Here is a 14427-nt window from a genome sequence, read left to right as displayed (position 1 = left end):
GTGCTGGAAATACTCATCATGTCTGGCAGCGCCTGTGGCGAGAGAAGCAGAGTTAACGTTTCAGGTCTGTGACCTTTCAGTGACAGCGCCTCCACTGATGAGAAGATGTAATTACAGCATGCCAAGTTCACATAGGCAGTTTCTATTATAAATTTAGACATAGGTATGTCTAATTTAAAAAAATGACACCATGGTCACTGATAGTCATTTTTAATGCCTAAAGGACAAGATTTACTATGCTGAGAATTAGAGTTTATATTTATAGAACCATTGTTTGTGATGGGTCAGCCTGCCTTCCAAAGTTAATTGTTAGAAGATTACTTTGTTTCATGCTTGTTCTTGTACAATGCTGCCTTTGTATTATAGATCTCAATTATAGTGGTTGCACTGCAAAAGCACTGTTTGAAGATCATGAGCATCTTATGAAACTATAAACAATAAAGTGCTATCTTTCCTCCCACAATTCTCAACAAACTCTTGATCCCAGATGCATTTCTTTTTATCATTCATGTTATCTTAATGTCCAGATAACAAAATTAGATCTTAAGAAACACATCTGTGGAACTGATTGCTATACCAATTGCTCCTGCAAAACTAAAGCTGTATTTTTTTCCAATTCATGGATAATGCAGAAAAATTGCATTTGATTAGCCAGAATCCTCCTGTTGTTCAGATGCCAATAAGAAAAGCCACACAATGTGAGACTGCAACCTGATATAGACATCTGAATTACAGAAATTATGGTTATTTGCAGACATAAGACGTGGCAAAAGGATGCGCTTGTAACGGTTGCTCCTTCTGAATGCTAGTAATGATGACCTGATAGCTTTCTGTAGGTATTGGGGCAATTTCCAGCTTCAAATAAACATAATTTCTATAGATAGGAGATAAATAAGATTCAAGAAAGACAACATTATTTTCTATCAGAGGCTCAAACACTTTTTCACAGACAGATTTAGCCGGCCTGCAAATAGAGCTCTCAGATAAGAATAGACATGAACAGGTGGCAGGCAAAAACTCACAGGCATTAATTAAAATATTTGAAGTGCCATTTTCAGTATGAAAGGGGAATAGTGACAGGGCTCTCAGTTCACTATTACCTTTAGGAATCACATCGCTGTCTGATAGAAAAACAAACTTGCATTCATACAGTGCCTTTTACAATCTCACATCTTCCCAAAGTGCTTTACAGTCAATGAAGTACTTCTGAAGTGTAGTCACTGTTTGGAGATGTGACAGATAATGGACTGGATTTTACCGGTCACTCGATGCCGCGAATCATGGCGCAGGGGCCGGTAAAATGCTGCGGGAAGAGGACCACCTTGAACCACGACGACGAGAAAGGCCCGCCACTTTTACTGGTGGCAGGACCTCGGTGCGCCACCCGCCCCCCCCCCCCCCCCGCCGCATGGCAACTGCACCCCAATTAGCATATGGTAAGGAGTACTTGCCTATGCTAATTATGCAGGTCGCTGGCTCTCAACTGATACCTCCGGATTTTTCGCTGAACCGGCGGCCGTCGTGTGCCGTCCCGTTCACAATCTGAAAAGCCAGCAGGTCTTCAGAGGCAGAGGTTGTCTCCAACGAAGGTAAGTTGTGTTATTCAGGGGTCTCACTCTGCATTACGGAAGGGAGGGGGGATATTCGGGGTTCAACTACATTCTGAAAGGAAGGAGGGAGGGTGGATATGCAGGGGTCTAACTCTGCATTCTGGAAGTGAGGGGTAGTGGGGGAGATACACAGGGGTCGCACTCGACATTCTGAAAGTGAGGGGGTCTGGGATTACTGGAGGGAATGCTGTGCTGGCATGAAGGAAGGTACCGTGTACCATCCCTCCATTAACAGTGAATGCTCTGTGTTTGTGAGGAGGCAATGGCGCACTCGGCACCCTGTGTGAGGGGAGGGTGCAAGAAAGGGCAGGCGCGTTAAGGTTTTATGGATGGTGGGGGCAATCGATTCAGCTGGTAGGATCTTGATGTGGACATGCTGTGCCACTCTGAGTGTTGGCCATTTGCTGTGCATCTACAGGCCCCGCATCACATACCATCGGATGTCAGAGCACCAGTGTCAGAGGAGATTGCAGATATAGAAAGGGTGGTGAAACGTCTCTGTGCCCTGCTCAAGGATGACCTGCAGCCCATGGGCTCCGATGGACAACCCATGCCTTTGTTCCTCATAGTGGCAGCGGTTCTTAAGCCTGACGCCTCTGCAGCCTTTTAGAGGACCACCAGAGACCTTTGTGGGATCACACAATTAGCAGTGCCCTGCTGCATCAGGGAGGTCACCAATGCCCTGCACCGGAGGGCCAGTGAGGATGTCCACTTTAGGGCGGACTCTCACAGCCAGGCCCAGAGGGCCATTGGTTCTGACACCATTGCCAGAGAACCGTAGGTTGTAATGTTCATAGATTGCATTCATGTGGCCATCAGGCCTACTGCCAGGCTACCACCTGCAGATGTCACAATTAAAGGAGCCCTCTCAATCTAGGTGAAGCTGGTATGTGAATACCGCAGATGCTTGCAGCGAATGTGTGGCCACTTCTCAAGCAGCTGCCATGATACCTGGGTCTTGCGCCAGTCCCAGCTGCCAACGTTGTTCACTGAACTGGCTCAGATGGAGGGGTGGCTTCTTAGAGATAAGGGCTATTCTTTGCAGACATGGCTCCCGACACCAGTGAGTGACTCCACCACTGCTGCAGAGGAAAGATATAACGCCAGCCACTGAGCTACATGAGCCACCATTGAGCAGGAGATCGGCCTGCTGAAAGAGTGCTTCTAATGCCTGTATGGATAGGGTAATGCCCTGTACTACGGGCCGAAAAGGCCAGCTCCTTTTTTTTCTGCTTTGCACAATTATGCACCCAATAGGGGCCAGGCCTGGCATGATGAGAACAGATGTCAACAGGATTCTCCTTGGACTATGAGGACGCTGAGGACCTACAACATGAAAGACGCATGGGAGGGCAGATGGCACAGGCTATGTATGCAGGGCTAGCTGTGAGCTAGGGATGTACGAAAGTGGCTTATCAGACAAAGGCTGTCTGCTCCATAGGAACCGACATGAGCTCTGCAAAACACACATCACCCTCTCTCACCTGCTGTGCACCAGTCCACATATGCAACATCCCTGTGTAAACCATTAGAGGCAGCAGCTGACTGAGCCAATGTCCATGTCACTGCATCCGTGGGGACACTCATGAGTAATGGTGACATATAAATGATGTTATTGCATATGTTGGCTTTCCTGAAGGGCCAACGATCCAAAAGGATGTGACACTGGCGCTCAATGCTGGCACAAATCATTCGCACAGGTGAAAGGACACACATGTTGGTGAGGAATATTTAGTGAAAGACGTATTTACTTTGCTGTGACACCCGTGCATTCCCATTTGTCTCAGTGTGTTCTCTGTAAACCTTTGTAACATCTTTTATGGTCTATTTAAGTCTCACGTCCTGGAGTGCGCAAAATTAAGATTATTCACCCAGGTGCGGCATGCCTACAAGAAGGAATATTACACTTGAGTTGAAGAAGAGGATCGCAACTTCACAGGACACTGGGACACAGCAGGGTAAGTATGTGGCAGCAAAGCAGAAAGTGCTGGGGTCAGTTAACTTTCAGGTCTGTGAACTTGGACAAGTTAACTCTGCTTCTCTCTCCACAGATGCTGCCAGACCTGCTGGATTTCTGCAGCACTTTCTGCTTTGCTGCCAGATTGACAGCAGCCCCACTCTTCAGCAGTCAGGTAAATGTTCTTTGACAGCTAAGAACACAGCCCCTGCACCTGCTGCACAACTGTCAAAATCTCTCTCACTGCGACAAATATCCTGCCTCTCCCCACGTAATATGGGAAAGGGAGGCCCAGCGCCTTGATTCTAATGAGCCCCCAAGATATTAACGGCAGGGGCCGGCGAATGCGGATGCGCCGCCGAATTCAAAGGCGCCGCCGTCATAAAATTCAGCCCATATGTGTACAGCGAGGTCCCACAAACAGCATGTGATAATGATAAATTAAAAGCAAAATACTGCGGATGCTGGAAATCTGAAATAAAAACAGGAAATGCTGGAAACACTCAGCAGGTCTGGCAGCATCTGTGGAGAGAGAAGCAGAGTTAACGTTTCAGGTCAGTGACCCTTCTTCAGAACTTGCAAATATTAGGCCTAATATTTGCCAGTTCTGAAGAAGGGTCACTGACCTGAAACGTTAACTCTGCTTCCCTCTCCACAGATGCTGCCAGACCTGCTGAGTGTTTCTAGCATTTATTGTTTTTATTATATGTGATAATGATAATCTGTCTTAGTGATGTTGTTTGAGGTATAAATATTTTTCCAGGATACTGATGGAAATAGAGGCAGTCATCCTAAAGGTGTATGGATACCAACCAACTACTATCACTGTTTTTGTATAATTGTGTGCAATCTGCAGCCCTTAGACCATATGCAGCCCCCAACCCCAGAAATGCTCGTAATCAACATCTCTGTCTAGATTCAATTTACTGGACTTCAAAAATCTATCAATTTTATTTTACCATTAATTTCAATGGATCAAATTACAGCTGAATAAATGCACTAAAAATAAAGGCTTCAGTCCATAGCCTAACTGCAAAGGTGATGCTTTCCTTCTCCAGTGAATTTCAACAATTAACGATATGCAAACACTTTCAATAGAATCATGCTGACATTAGAGTTTTTGAGGGATAAAAGATTGTCACAGTCTAACTTCCTTTCTTCAATTTAAATTACCAGAGATCTCTTGTGTCTAGTTGACCTCGTAAATTCAGTTTTGCTTAAACACTTTTTAAAAAAATGTATCTAAGTTGGCACTAAAGATTTTGAAGTGGGTTTAAATAGGCTTCCATTGGCCTATTGTTTGCTTTCACTGTGCCACTTTATTTTCATAGATGCATCCCAGGTTGCCATGTAGAATTATACACAGTATGAGTTATTAATTTAAGTGTTTTTCTAAATTCATATTTGTGAATTTGGCAATAGGTTATTACATGGGTATGTTATGGTCCTTTTTTTTCAGGAATATGCAGTTTGCCTTTCAGGCTTGCAAAGGATCAGTATTGCTTTAAGAACCAGCAAGCCTCAGGAGTTATAGGAAGGTGCATTTTCGTTGCCTTAGAAACAGCCATTTGGAGACTGTGATTCAAAGGGTGCATTCTCATTACCATAGATACAGCCACTGGGAGTGAATAGCAAGCGATACATTTGTTACAATTCAATTTTGAACTGGCTTTTTAGTTGAAGATAGTTTGTTTTAACAGAACACAGACAGAAGACATGGACGCAGACAGCTGTGATGTTCAGGACCTAAAAAGAGCTCTCAACCATTTAAACTAAAGGAATAGGATTTTAGTCTATTTAATTATTATCTCTCAAAATCCTAAAAAAAAAGTCAAGCCAAAACAGAGATCTCTGGTAATTTAAATTGAAGAAAGGGAAGTTAGACTGTGACAATCTTTTATCCCTCAAAAATTCTAAAGTCAGCTTGATTCTCTTGAAAGTGTTTGCAAGTCGTTAATTGTTGAAATTCGCTGCAGAAGGAAAGCATCACCTACTGTTACAGTTAGACTATGGACTGTTCTACTGCGGAAGAACCTTTTTTCTGCATTGGACGGCTGTGAGGACTTCAAGCAACATTCTGTGAGGACTTCAAGCAACATTGGACTGTAAATTTGCAAGGACTCTAATTTTTTCTATTTTAAATGTTGTTTATATCTTCATTGTGTTTAAGAATTTAGATCTTCTAATTAAAGAGTTAATTTGTTGATTTAAAGACACCTGGTTTGGTTAGCCTCATTTGGGGGTTAATAGATGGTACAATTTGGCTGGGTCTTTCTTTAATTTGGAAAGTTTTAAATGATATGTTAGGCGATCTGTGGAGTGATGGGATTGAATTATCAGTGCGTTTCTCCCACCACAATCAGAATTGTATATTTTGATTGGGGGCTTTGACTCCTATTTTGAACCAGTTATTTATTTTGCTCTTATCTGAAGTAGCTGAGAGCCCATCAACTGCTTTAACTGAATCTATTCACATATCCACGATGTTGTGGGGAAAAATTCTGAGCTCCAACTTTGATTGAACCTTTAATTTTGAACTGTGTGCTCTAATTTTGCAGTCACAATCATGTTAAATACTCTCCTTTTGAAGAGTTGGATCATAATGATTTCAGCTGTATAAATCTTCCCTTATAACTTAGTCATAAGTCCAGGAATGTGTCACCTTCGTTTTGGAGACTAGGTATACAAAACATCGAAATAAATGGGTTTCAAAAAACAGTTTCACACTCTCCTTAGTTGCAGGGTTAGGAATTTTATACAAGCATATTTTCAGGAACCAAAGATAACACGAATGACAGTAAGTTCTAGCCTAATATTCTCACTGGTGATCTATACAAGTTTAGAATAACTTGTTTCAACTTTAGTTAAATTCCCTCAAGATTCATCCTATTACTTATTTAGTTTAATGCCCTTGCATATCTTCCATTTGAAATAAATTATGCATTGAAACATGGGATAGGGCCAGGTACAGCATGGCTACCCGACCCGAACCAGACGGGACCCGACAACATGTGCCGGGTTTGGGTTGGGTTGGGTCGCTCTTCCGGGTCTGGCGTTCGAGCTTGAGTCAGGTCGGGCCGGGTCGAACACACTCCATCACCACCTCCGGTACGTGGCTCCAATGTTAATGTACTTTTTGGACTTGAGAGGTTGTTTAGTTACAGTTTTTTTAAGCTTGTGCAGGTAAGCAACAAAGTGAAAAACGGAAGCTAGGTTGATTGATGGTCGGATCGGGCGCGGGAAAAAAATGAAAGGACTGGGGTCGGGCTTGGGTTGGATGGGGTTCTGTCAGGCTCAGGTCGGGTTTCATTTGCAGGCCTGAGCTGGCCTTTAGGGCCAGGAGCCTCTTCCTTTTTTTTGTAATAAGTAAGAAAGTGTTAACTTTAGCGAAGCAAATCTCAGCCTGTTCAAGCAAAAATATAAACTGTACTTTTAAACTGTGCAAAGCTTAACTGTAAACATTCTTTAACAAACAGCATATGCAATGCAGAGATTCTCTTTCACATATTATAGAGATTTAGCTAAACTGAGACTATCACAAATCAGTTGAACCAAGAGATGTGTTGCAGTTACTACATCTTTAAACAAATGCATGAGTCTGCTATTTGCTTGACAGATTCTCGAATAGTCACAAATCTGACAAGACCTTTCATGATTACAAATAACAAGACCAGCTGCAACAGCAAATGTTAGGTCGGCAGTTCCTTAAGTCACTAGGCTTTAAGGCTCAGCAGAACTGAATTTACATAGCTTGTGTACATTGTCAAACACAGTAGGTAGAAATAATACAAAACATACTTTTGAAATATTAGTCCTGCTATTCGCGAAAGTAAAAGTCGTTTCCAGGTTCTTCAGTTCGGACAATTTTCTGAAATAAAGTATGCAACTTCTTCACATAGTTAAGTTGGCAGCCAATCATATGTCTGCAGGGATAAAGGTAATTGCTTTTTTTACGTACACTAAGAATTTTCCCAGAAGTTTCTCCACTCAAGAGTCAAACAAAGTTATTTATATTGGGTTACTGTTTGGGCAGAAACAGATTTTGCACTTCTCCAACTGACTGTGCCATAGTGGTTTCTCTCATAAGATTCTGTAGAGCAAATTTCTTACTTCAAATATCTGAGAAGATTCCCTAGAAGGAAAAAACAAACAATTGAAGGTCTTAAAACATCCTCAAGAGATCAGCTAGGACTATATTTTACTTTTTTGAAGAATGGGTGTAATATCTCTTGTCATGCAGGCCCCCACCTGTCAAGAATGAGGCACATAATTTCGCCGCATGGACATTGAACTTAAAATTGTTGCTGGGAAGAAAAGAGGGCCGATCACAAGGAATTGCCAGGCCCCTCGCCAGGAAGACCTTTTTTGCATACCAGCAGACAGTGCTGGAAAAGGAACCAGTCTCTGCTTCCCCAATGCACAGAAGACGTGATCAGACTAGTTTAGTCACATGACTAACTGGCCGTTGCAGTTTTATGAATTTGAACTTGCCACGGAGAATCTGAACTCGGAAAGCTGTTTGCTCCTGGATTGAAAAGACTTCTCTCATGTCCACTGTCATCTTGCTCTCACCAGCTTTGGAAACCATTGAAGACCTATGAACCCCAAGAGAGAAAAGTCTCCTGCAATGAACAAGGTTTAAGAAGAACACTGGATCCCAATGAAAATCTATGGTGAGTTGAAGCACAGTAAAAAAAAAAACTCCTCTTCAGAGATTGCCTCAAACCTCTCCACTATTTTTTCTTCTGCTCTTTTCTGCCTCTATTTGCATGTGCTTATCACGTATGCATACTAGCATGGGGCGCGGCGTGTATCTGTAGGCGTTAACCAAATTTGAGTTTAAGTTTAAGTGTTTATAAATTTCACTTTTCTTCTTTAAACCCAAGGAAGCCTGTTTGTGTTAATTTCTTTGCCTTAGAATCGGAAAGCAGTGAAGAAGGATTCACCAAGGGGGAGCTCAAAACACAGTGTGTTCAAAATAAAATAAACAATAAGACCAGGTGAAGGCTGAGAGGGACCCCTAGACACCTTTCTCACCTGGTTGTAACACTCTGTTTAAATCACAACTGATAAAAATGGCAGATATGGTCAATGACACATCTGTAACAACGAACCTTTCTTATTCTCAAGCAACTAATGGGCCATTTAACAGGTATAAATGATCAATATTTTATTCAACCAGCTGTGAAGCATTATCATGGGGCAGAGATATGCCTGGGTAAAATGTTACACTCCAATTCATTGATCAGGAGATGAGTTAAGTCACCATTTTAGATTGGTAGGGGGTCATTGAGTTTCATGAGACACAGAGTATGGCATTACATTGCAGAACTGCAGGCTGGGGTTAACCATTACAAGGTCCTAGGAGGATGTCTGGAAGAAATATCACAACTTGTAAAAGCAAACCAAGGAAAGGCAAAAATATCACCCTTTTGTTAACATAATGCTGAAGTACACCTATGGTCTTGAAGAAGCCAAAGTGAGAATTCTCGTAGATGTATGGAAGAAACACTGTACTCACATGGAAAAGTGTGAAGGAAGATGTAGCAAGAAATTAGCTTAAAATAGCAAACTGACGATTACATTACACACACCTTGGTGGTAAAAAGAGCATGGACTGCAGGAAGGAATTTACATGGTTCATGTAACAACGGCCCTGAATTTCTGTGGGGATTTCTTGATCTCCTACCGTGACTTCATCAGATCAGCAGAACCCCCAAAGCTTTTAATCATTACTGTAATTTCTTCAGAGGAATTCCAAACATTATGTTACATTAAAAAGTCCATGCACACAAGTGCATGCAATGAAACTACAGTGCCGAAGTGAATAGGTCTATTCAGGTACTGATATTGTCCATCTGTGCTCTCTTCATACAGCATGGAGTATCAAGAGCACTGCTTCAGAGTCATCACAGAACAAAGTGGAACCACACATATTTACTTCAAGTAGCAGCCCATTTACAAAAATTTTATCACAGCCAAACCGGAAGTTTGTATGGATCTGCGAGATTCAGCAAGATAGATCTCTGTCTGATTTATATTTATACATAGCTGATTAAATAAAATGGTTTCCTTTTTTTAATACATCCTGTAGTCTCTCATTGTTTTATTGTTCACAAAAATGAACTAAATTGAACAAGTGGCAAACCTGAAACAGGTAAAGCAATTTATCCAAAGGACAGTCATAGTGGACAATACAGAGCTCGCTAAAATTACTGGGCATATCCATCTCTGCAGCTGAAATGGCTTATCTGCCATTGTTGGTTGCTGTGTTTCATTATGCTCTTGAAACCATGCCTCATTACTGCTTTCATTCAAATCCACAAAGAGTCCGTGGCAATATTATTGCTATACATTTTCTGACCTGCACAGTGGGGTATGTTTCGGCTCACTGATCTCACAAAGCATTACAATATCTGCTCAATGAGGACCCTGGTTCATCCATTTACTTTGTTATATTTGTTCTCTCCTGGGGTACAGGGGTTATGTAAAGGTTTCATCAGCCATTGTTGCAATCAATATTCCTTATGTCTAAGAGACCAGACATTCACCCTTCCTTCCTTCTTCACAGTTTGGATCATGTTTGGTGGTCTTAGAATAAAAGTATCATGCACAACCCTCAGGAAGCATATACTGATATACATTATTTTCATGCAGGCTCTACGGAACATTTGCACGTTGATGGAATAACATTCATTTCTATTTGGTATGCCATAAGATTGTGGTAGAAATGTAGGCCATTGATGGTGCAAAGGATACAATAAACAATGCCTCCTATCTTGAAGGAGAATAGATGGCAAAACTGTAGCCAGCTTTGCTAATGTGAAAGGGAAATCATGTTTAACCAATTTATTGGAGTTATTTGAAGGAGTAACATGTGCTGTGGATAAAGGGGAGGCCGCTGACATTATGTACTTGGATTTCCAGAAGCATTTGACAAGGTGCCACAGAAAAGATTATTGCAAAGTAGGAACTCATGGTATAGGGAGCAACACACTAGCATGGATAGAAGATTGGCTGGCTGGCAGAAAACAGAGAGTATGCATAAATGGGTCCTTTTCTGATTGGCAGAATGTGACAAGTGGAGTCCTAGATGGGTCTGTGCTGGGGTCTCAACTTTTTACAATTTATATCAATGACTTAGATGAGGGGAGTGATGGCTTGGTAGCAACATTTGCAGATGACACAAAGATAGATAGGAAAGTATGTTGTGAAGAGGACATAAGGAGGTTGCAGACTGATGTAGATAGGTTGAGTGAGTGGGCAAAAATCTGGCAGATGGAATATAATGTGGGAAAATGTGAAGTTGTTCACTTTGGCAGGAATAATAAAAAAGCAGAGTATTACTTAAATGGAGAATGACTGCAGAATTCCAAGGTGCAGAGGGATCTAGGTGTTCTAGTGCATGAGTCACAAAAGGTTAGCATGCAGGTACAGCAAGTCATAAAGAAGGCTAATCCTTTATTACGAGAGGAATTGAAAATAAAAGTCAGGATGTTGTATTGTGTTCAGTTTTGGTCTCCTTATTTAAGGAAGGATGTAAATGCATTGGAAGCAGTTCAGAGGAGGTTTTCTAGATTGATACCTAGAATGAGCGGGTTGTCTTGAGGAACGTTTGGACAGACTGGGCTTATTTTCACTGGAGTTTAGAAGAGTGAGGGGAGATTTGATTGAAGTATGTAAGATCCTGAATGGATGTGGAAAGGATGTTTCCTCTTGTGGGTGGGTCCAGACCTAGGGGGCACTGTTTTAAAATTAGGGGTCACCCTTTTTGAACAGAGATGAGGAGAATTTTTTTCTCTCAGAGGATTGCGCGACTTTGGAACTTTCTGCCTCAGAAGGTGGTGGAGACAGGGTCATTGAATATTTTTAAGGCGGAGGTCGATAGATTCTTGTTAGACAAGGGAATCAAATGTTATCGGGGGTAGATGGGACCATGGAATTCAAGACACAAACAGATCAGCCATGATCTTATTGAATGGTGGAGCAGGCTCGAGCAGCTGAATGGCCTACTTCTGCTCCTAATTCGTATGTATGTATGCTCGATATTTAGGTTGGTAGGCTTGTAATAAAGGAGCTCTCAGTTACTTTCTTATTACAACAGTGATATCACAGCTGACAGAGATAACCAACAATGGTCGCTGATCTGTGCTGTGGGGCTGAAAATTCTGTTTTACTAACCACCTCCATTGGTGCTGTAGTGAAACTTGGAAACTTCATCCTCTGTTAGCTAGACTAGTTCCAGGATTTGACCTGAAGCTCAAAGCTTTTTGTTTTTATTTTTCTCACTCTTCGCACTTTATTTTTGCTCGAGTTCCTATCTCGATTAGCCTTCAGCAGATCTTAGCAAGCAACGCTTTGTTCCCACTATTCATTTCACATATTTTATCATGAGGGAATGCAGAGCAGTGGTAGAAACAGTCTTGTTCAGTTTTACTCCTATCTACGCATTTTTTCAAAGAAAGAAAAAAAGTGCTTATTGGGCAGATCACATGACTGCCAGCTAAGTGTTGCACTGGAACTGAAGAGTAGTCACATGGAACAGAACAGACAATGCTATTATGTACTAATTAACACTAGCATAAAGCAACCTTTAGTCAATTACTATTTGAGCACAAGAATATCTTTGGTCTATAAAGAGTGCATAACTTAAATCATACAAGTTAAATAAATTGCTATTAGCTTTTAGCATTAAAACACAAACCTTGTTCTTTTCTATAAACCTCAGGGTCTTTGGCTCTGACACAACACTGAGACTCTGGATTAACTACATGATTACTTTTGTCCGTAAGTAACTACACTACATTTGCTCATCTTGTTTCATTAATAAACATTTACATAAACAGCAAATTCTATACAACAGAACTTGTGATTCAGTGAGTGAACCTATGCCTTCAGAACTGGAGTGAAAAAAACATGTTAAAAGCTGTACTCTTCTTATAAAGCAAGGATTAGTAGGTGCTTGTCCTGTGTTCAGTCGAACAGGATATTAATAATCCAATAATAGAAGGTAAATTGAAAATCAAGTGAAATATATTGTCATGCTAACAGGCAATAAACTTTCTTTCCCCCAATACAAATGCTTTTTCTATGTTAGGCAGTCATCTGTTACATGCACCACCTGTGCAAATAAACCCTTCAAGTCAGACTGAATGTATATCTTCCTGTTCCTAATTGGCATTTCCATGGCAACTGACCAGATTTGGAGTTTTACTTCCTTCCTATGTTGAACTACCAGAATGAAAGGCCAATCTTTATTTTCATTCTACTCTATCCATCAAAATACAAAAATGTTCCAGCGTTATTTATTCTTTTCTTTGATATTCTTCATTTTTAAACACATTTTTCAGCTTTGTGCTTGGCTGGACTTTTTGTAGGTATCTGTCTTTCCATTCTTATTAGCAATTAGTAATGTAATCCTTTCAATTAATCCAGAAATCAGTCAGGAAATCCAAAAGGTAAACTCCTTCATGTGTTCCTTTGTAGTTTCAATTACTATTAATTTTTGTTAGGATACATACTTGGTTAGTAAGTTGAATGAAACAAACTTTATGTTTACATGCGTAATGGGGGTATGATAGAGATCTACTGTTACATTTACATAAAAAAGCTCAATTTACTACCCCACTTATTAATTAACCCCATTCCCATTCTTTCCTCCCTACACCTATTCATAGGTATCTCTTCATACCGCAAAGATCATGCAACTAAAATTATAGATAGATGACCTGTTGCTTATCTTCTGCTTAATTATTTGAGACAATTTAGTAGAAGTTGTGTGGCTATCTGATTCCCTCTAAAACTTCACCTTTCAATATAGATGCTACATATCCACTTAAGAGCTTAGGTTGGGAATTTGTTATGCAAGGGATTGTACAGAACCATCTATGCCACGGATGTCCATGATACAAGCTATTGATGCAGCAGTATACTACTTACATTACCCATGTCTATTAAAATCTTATTTTCCATTGTACTTGATTCATTTGCTCAAAATAAAACAGCAAATCAGAAATAAAGAGGTAGGGAATATATATAGCAAAAGGAAGGTAGGCATTTGCAAAACTGTCATTGAAATTCTACGAAGGACTTATACAAAAAAAAATCCTTAGTGATCATAAGAATATATCAATAAAAACGTCAAGGTAAACCAATCAAATCATTCAATATACTTTGTGAACTTTTCTCTGTAAGTGAAATTTCTAATGTCCACAATAAGTTTTGTCCACCTGAGTTTGATATTTTTGCCCCAAGCCCTGATTCTGCCACCTGAAGGCAAAAGGCAATTAAATGGTGAGTGCAATTTCCCAGGATGCATATTGCCAGTTTAAGTGAAGAATGTTTCTCTTCGGCCTCCAATGGTACTCGTTGCCTTTTGTAAGCTATCAAAGAAAAGCTACAGGACAAATTTTAAGATCTTTTATTTTGGAAAGTCTGCTAACACACCCATAATACTTTGTAATAAAATCACAATATCACTTATTTAACCACCATAATTCAGTGGCCCTGATAACTTATTATGCACTGCATAAAACGGCATTCTCCTCTGATTTGTTGTGAGCAACACCACAATGAAACTGCTGGTAAATATAAAAATTGAATTATATGACACAGATCCCGATATTGCACTGGGATGAGTTCATGGAAAAGAGTACTAGATGATTCCTGAGGCCCAACAGATGCTTCATGACTGTATTATCATAACAAATGATTGAAAAATGTAGAAAATAGCATTGCAACAAGTAAATTACTTGATATTCCTAAAAGAAAAACAGTTTGGATTTTTCATGCGCCTATAACCCCATTTATGGTGGAAGGCCTACTGCTCTAAGAAAATAAGTCCTGCCATTGGCAATCCAA

General features: G+C 40.6%; 1 protein-coding gene across 2 annotated transcripts in view; it reads right to left on the bottom strand.

Moving 5' to 3' along the window:
• pdzrn3b (PDZ domain containing RING finger 3b) overlaps positions 1 to 14427 on the bottom strand; it is a 408275-nt gene that overhangs the window by 278253 nt on the left and 115595 nt on the right. The gene's annotated exons all lie outside the window — the stretch shown is intronic.

This window comes from Heterodontus francisci, chromosome 19 (genome assembly GCF_036365525.1).
Source record: "Heterodontus francisci isolate sHetFra1 chromosome 19, sHetFra1.hap1, whole genome shotgun sequence".
NCBI classification, from domain to species: domain Eukaryota; kingdom Metazoa; phylum Chordata; class Chondrichthyes; order Heterodontiformes; family Heterodontidae; genus Heterodontus; species Heterodontus francisci.
Note: the sequence above shows the minus strand (reverse complement) of the source record. Positions and strands in the feature narration are given on the sequence as shown.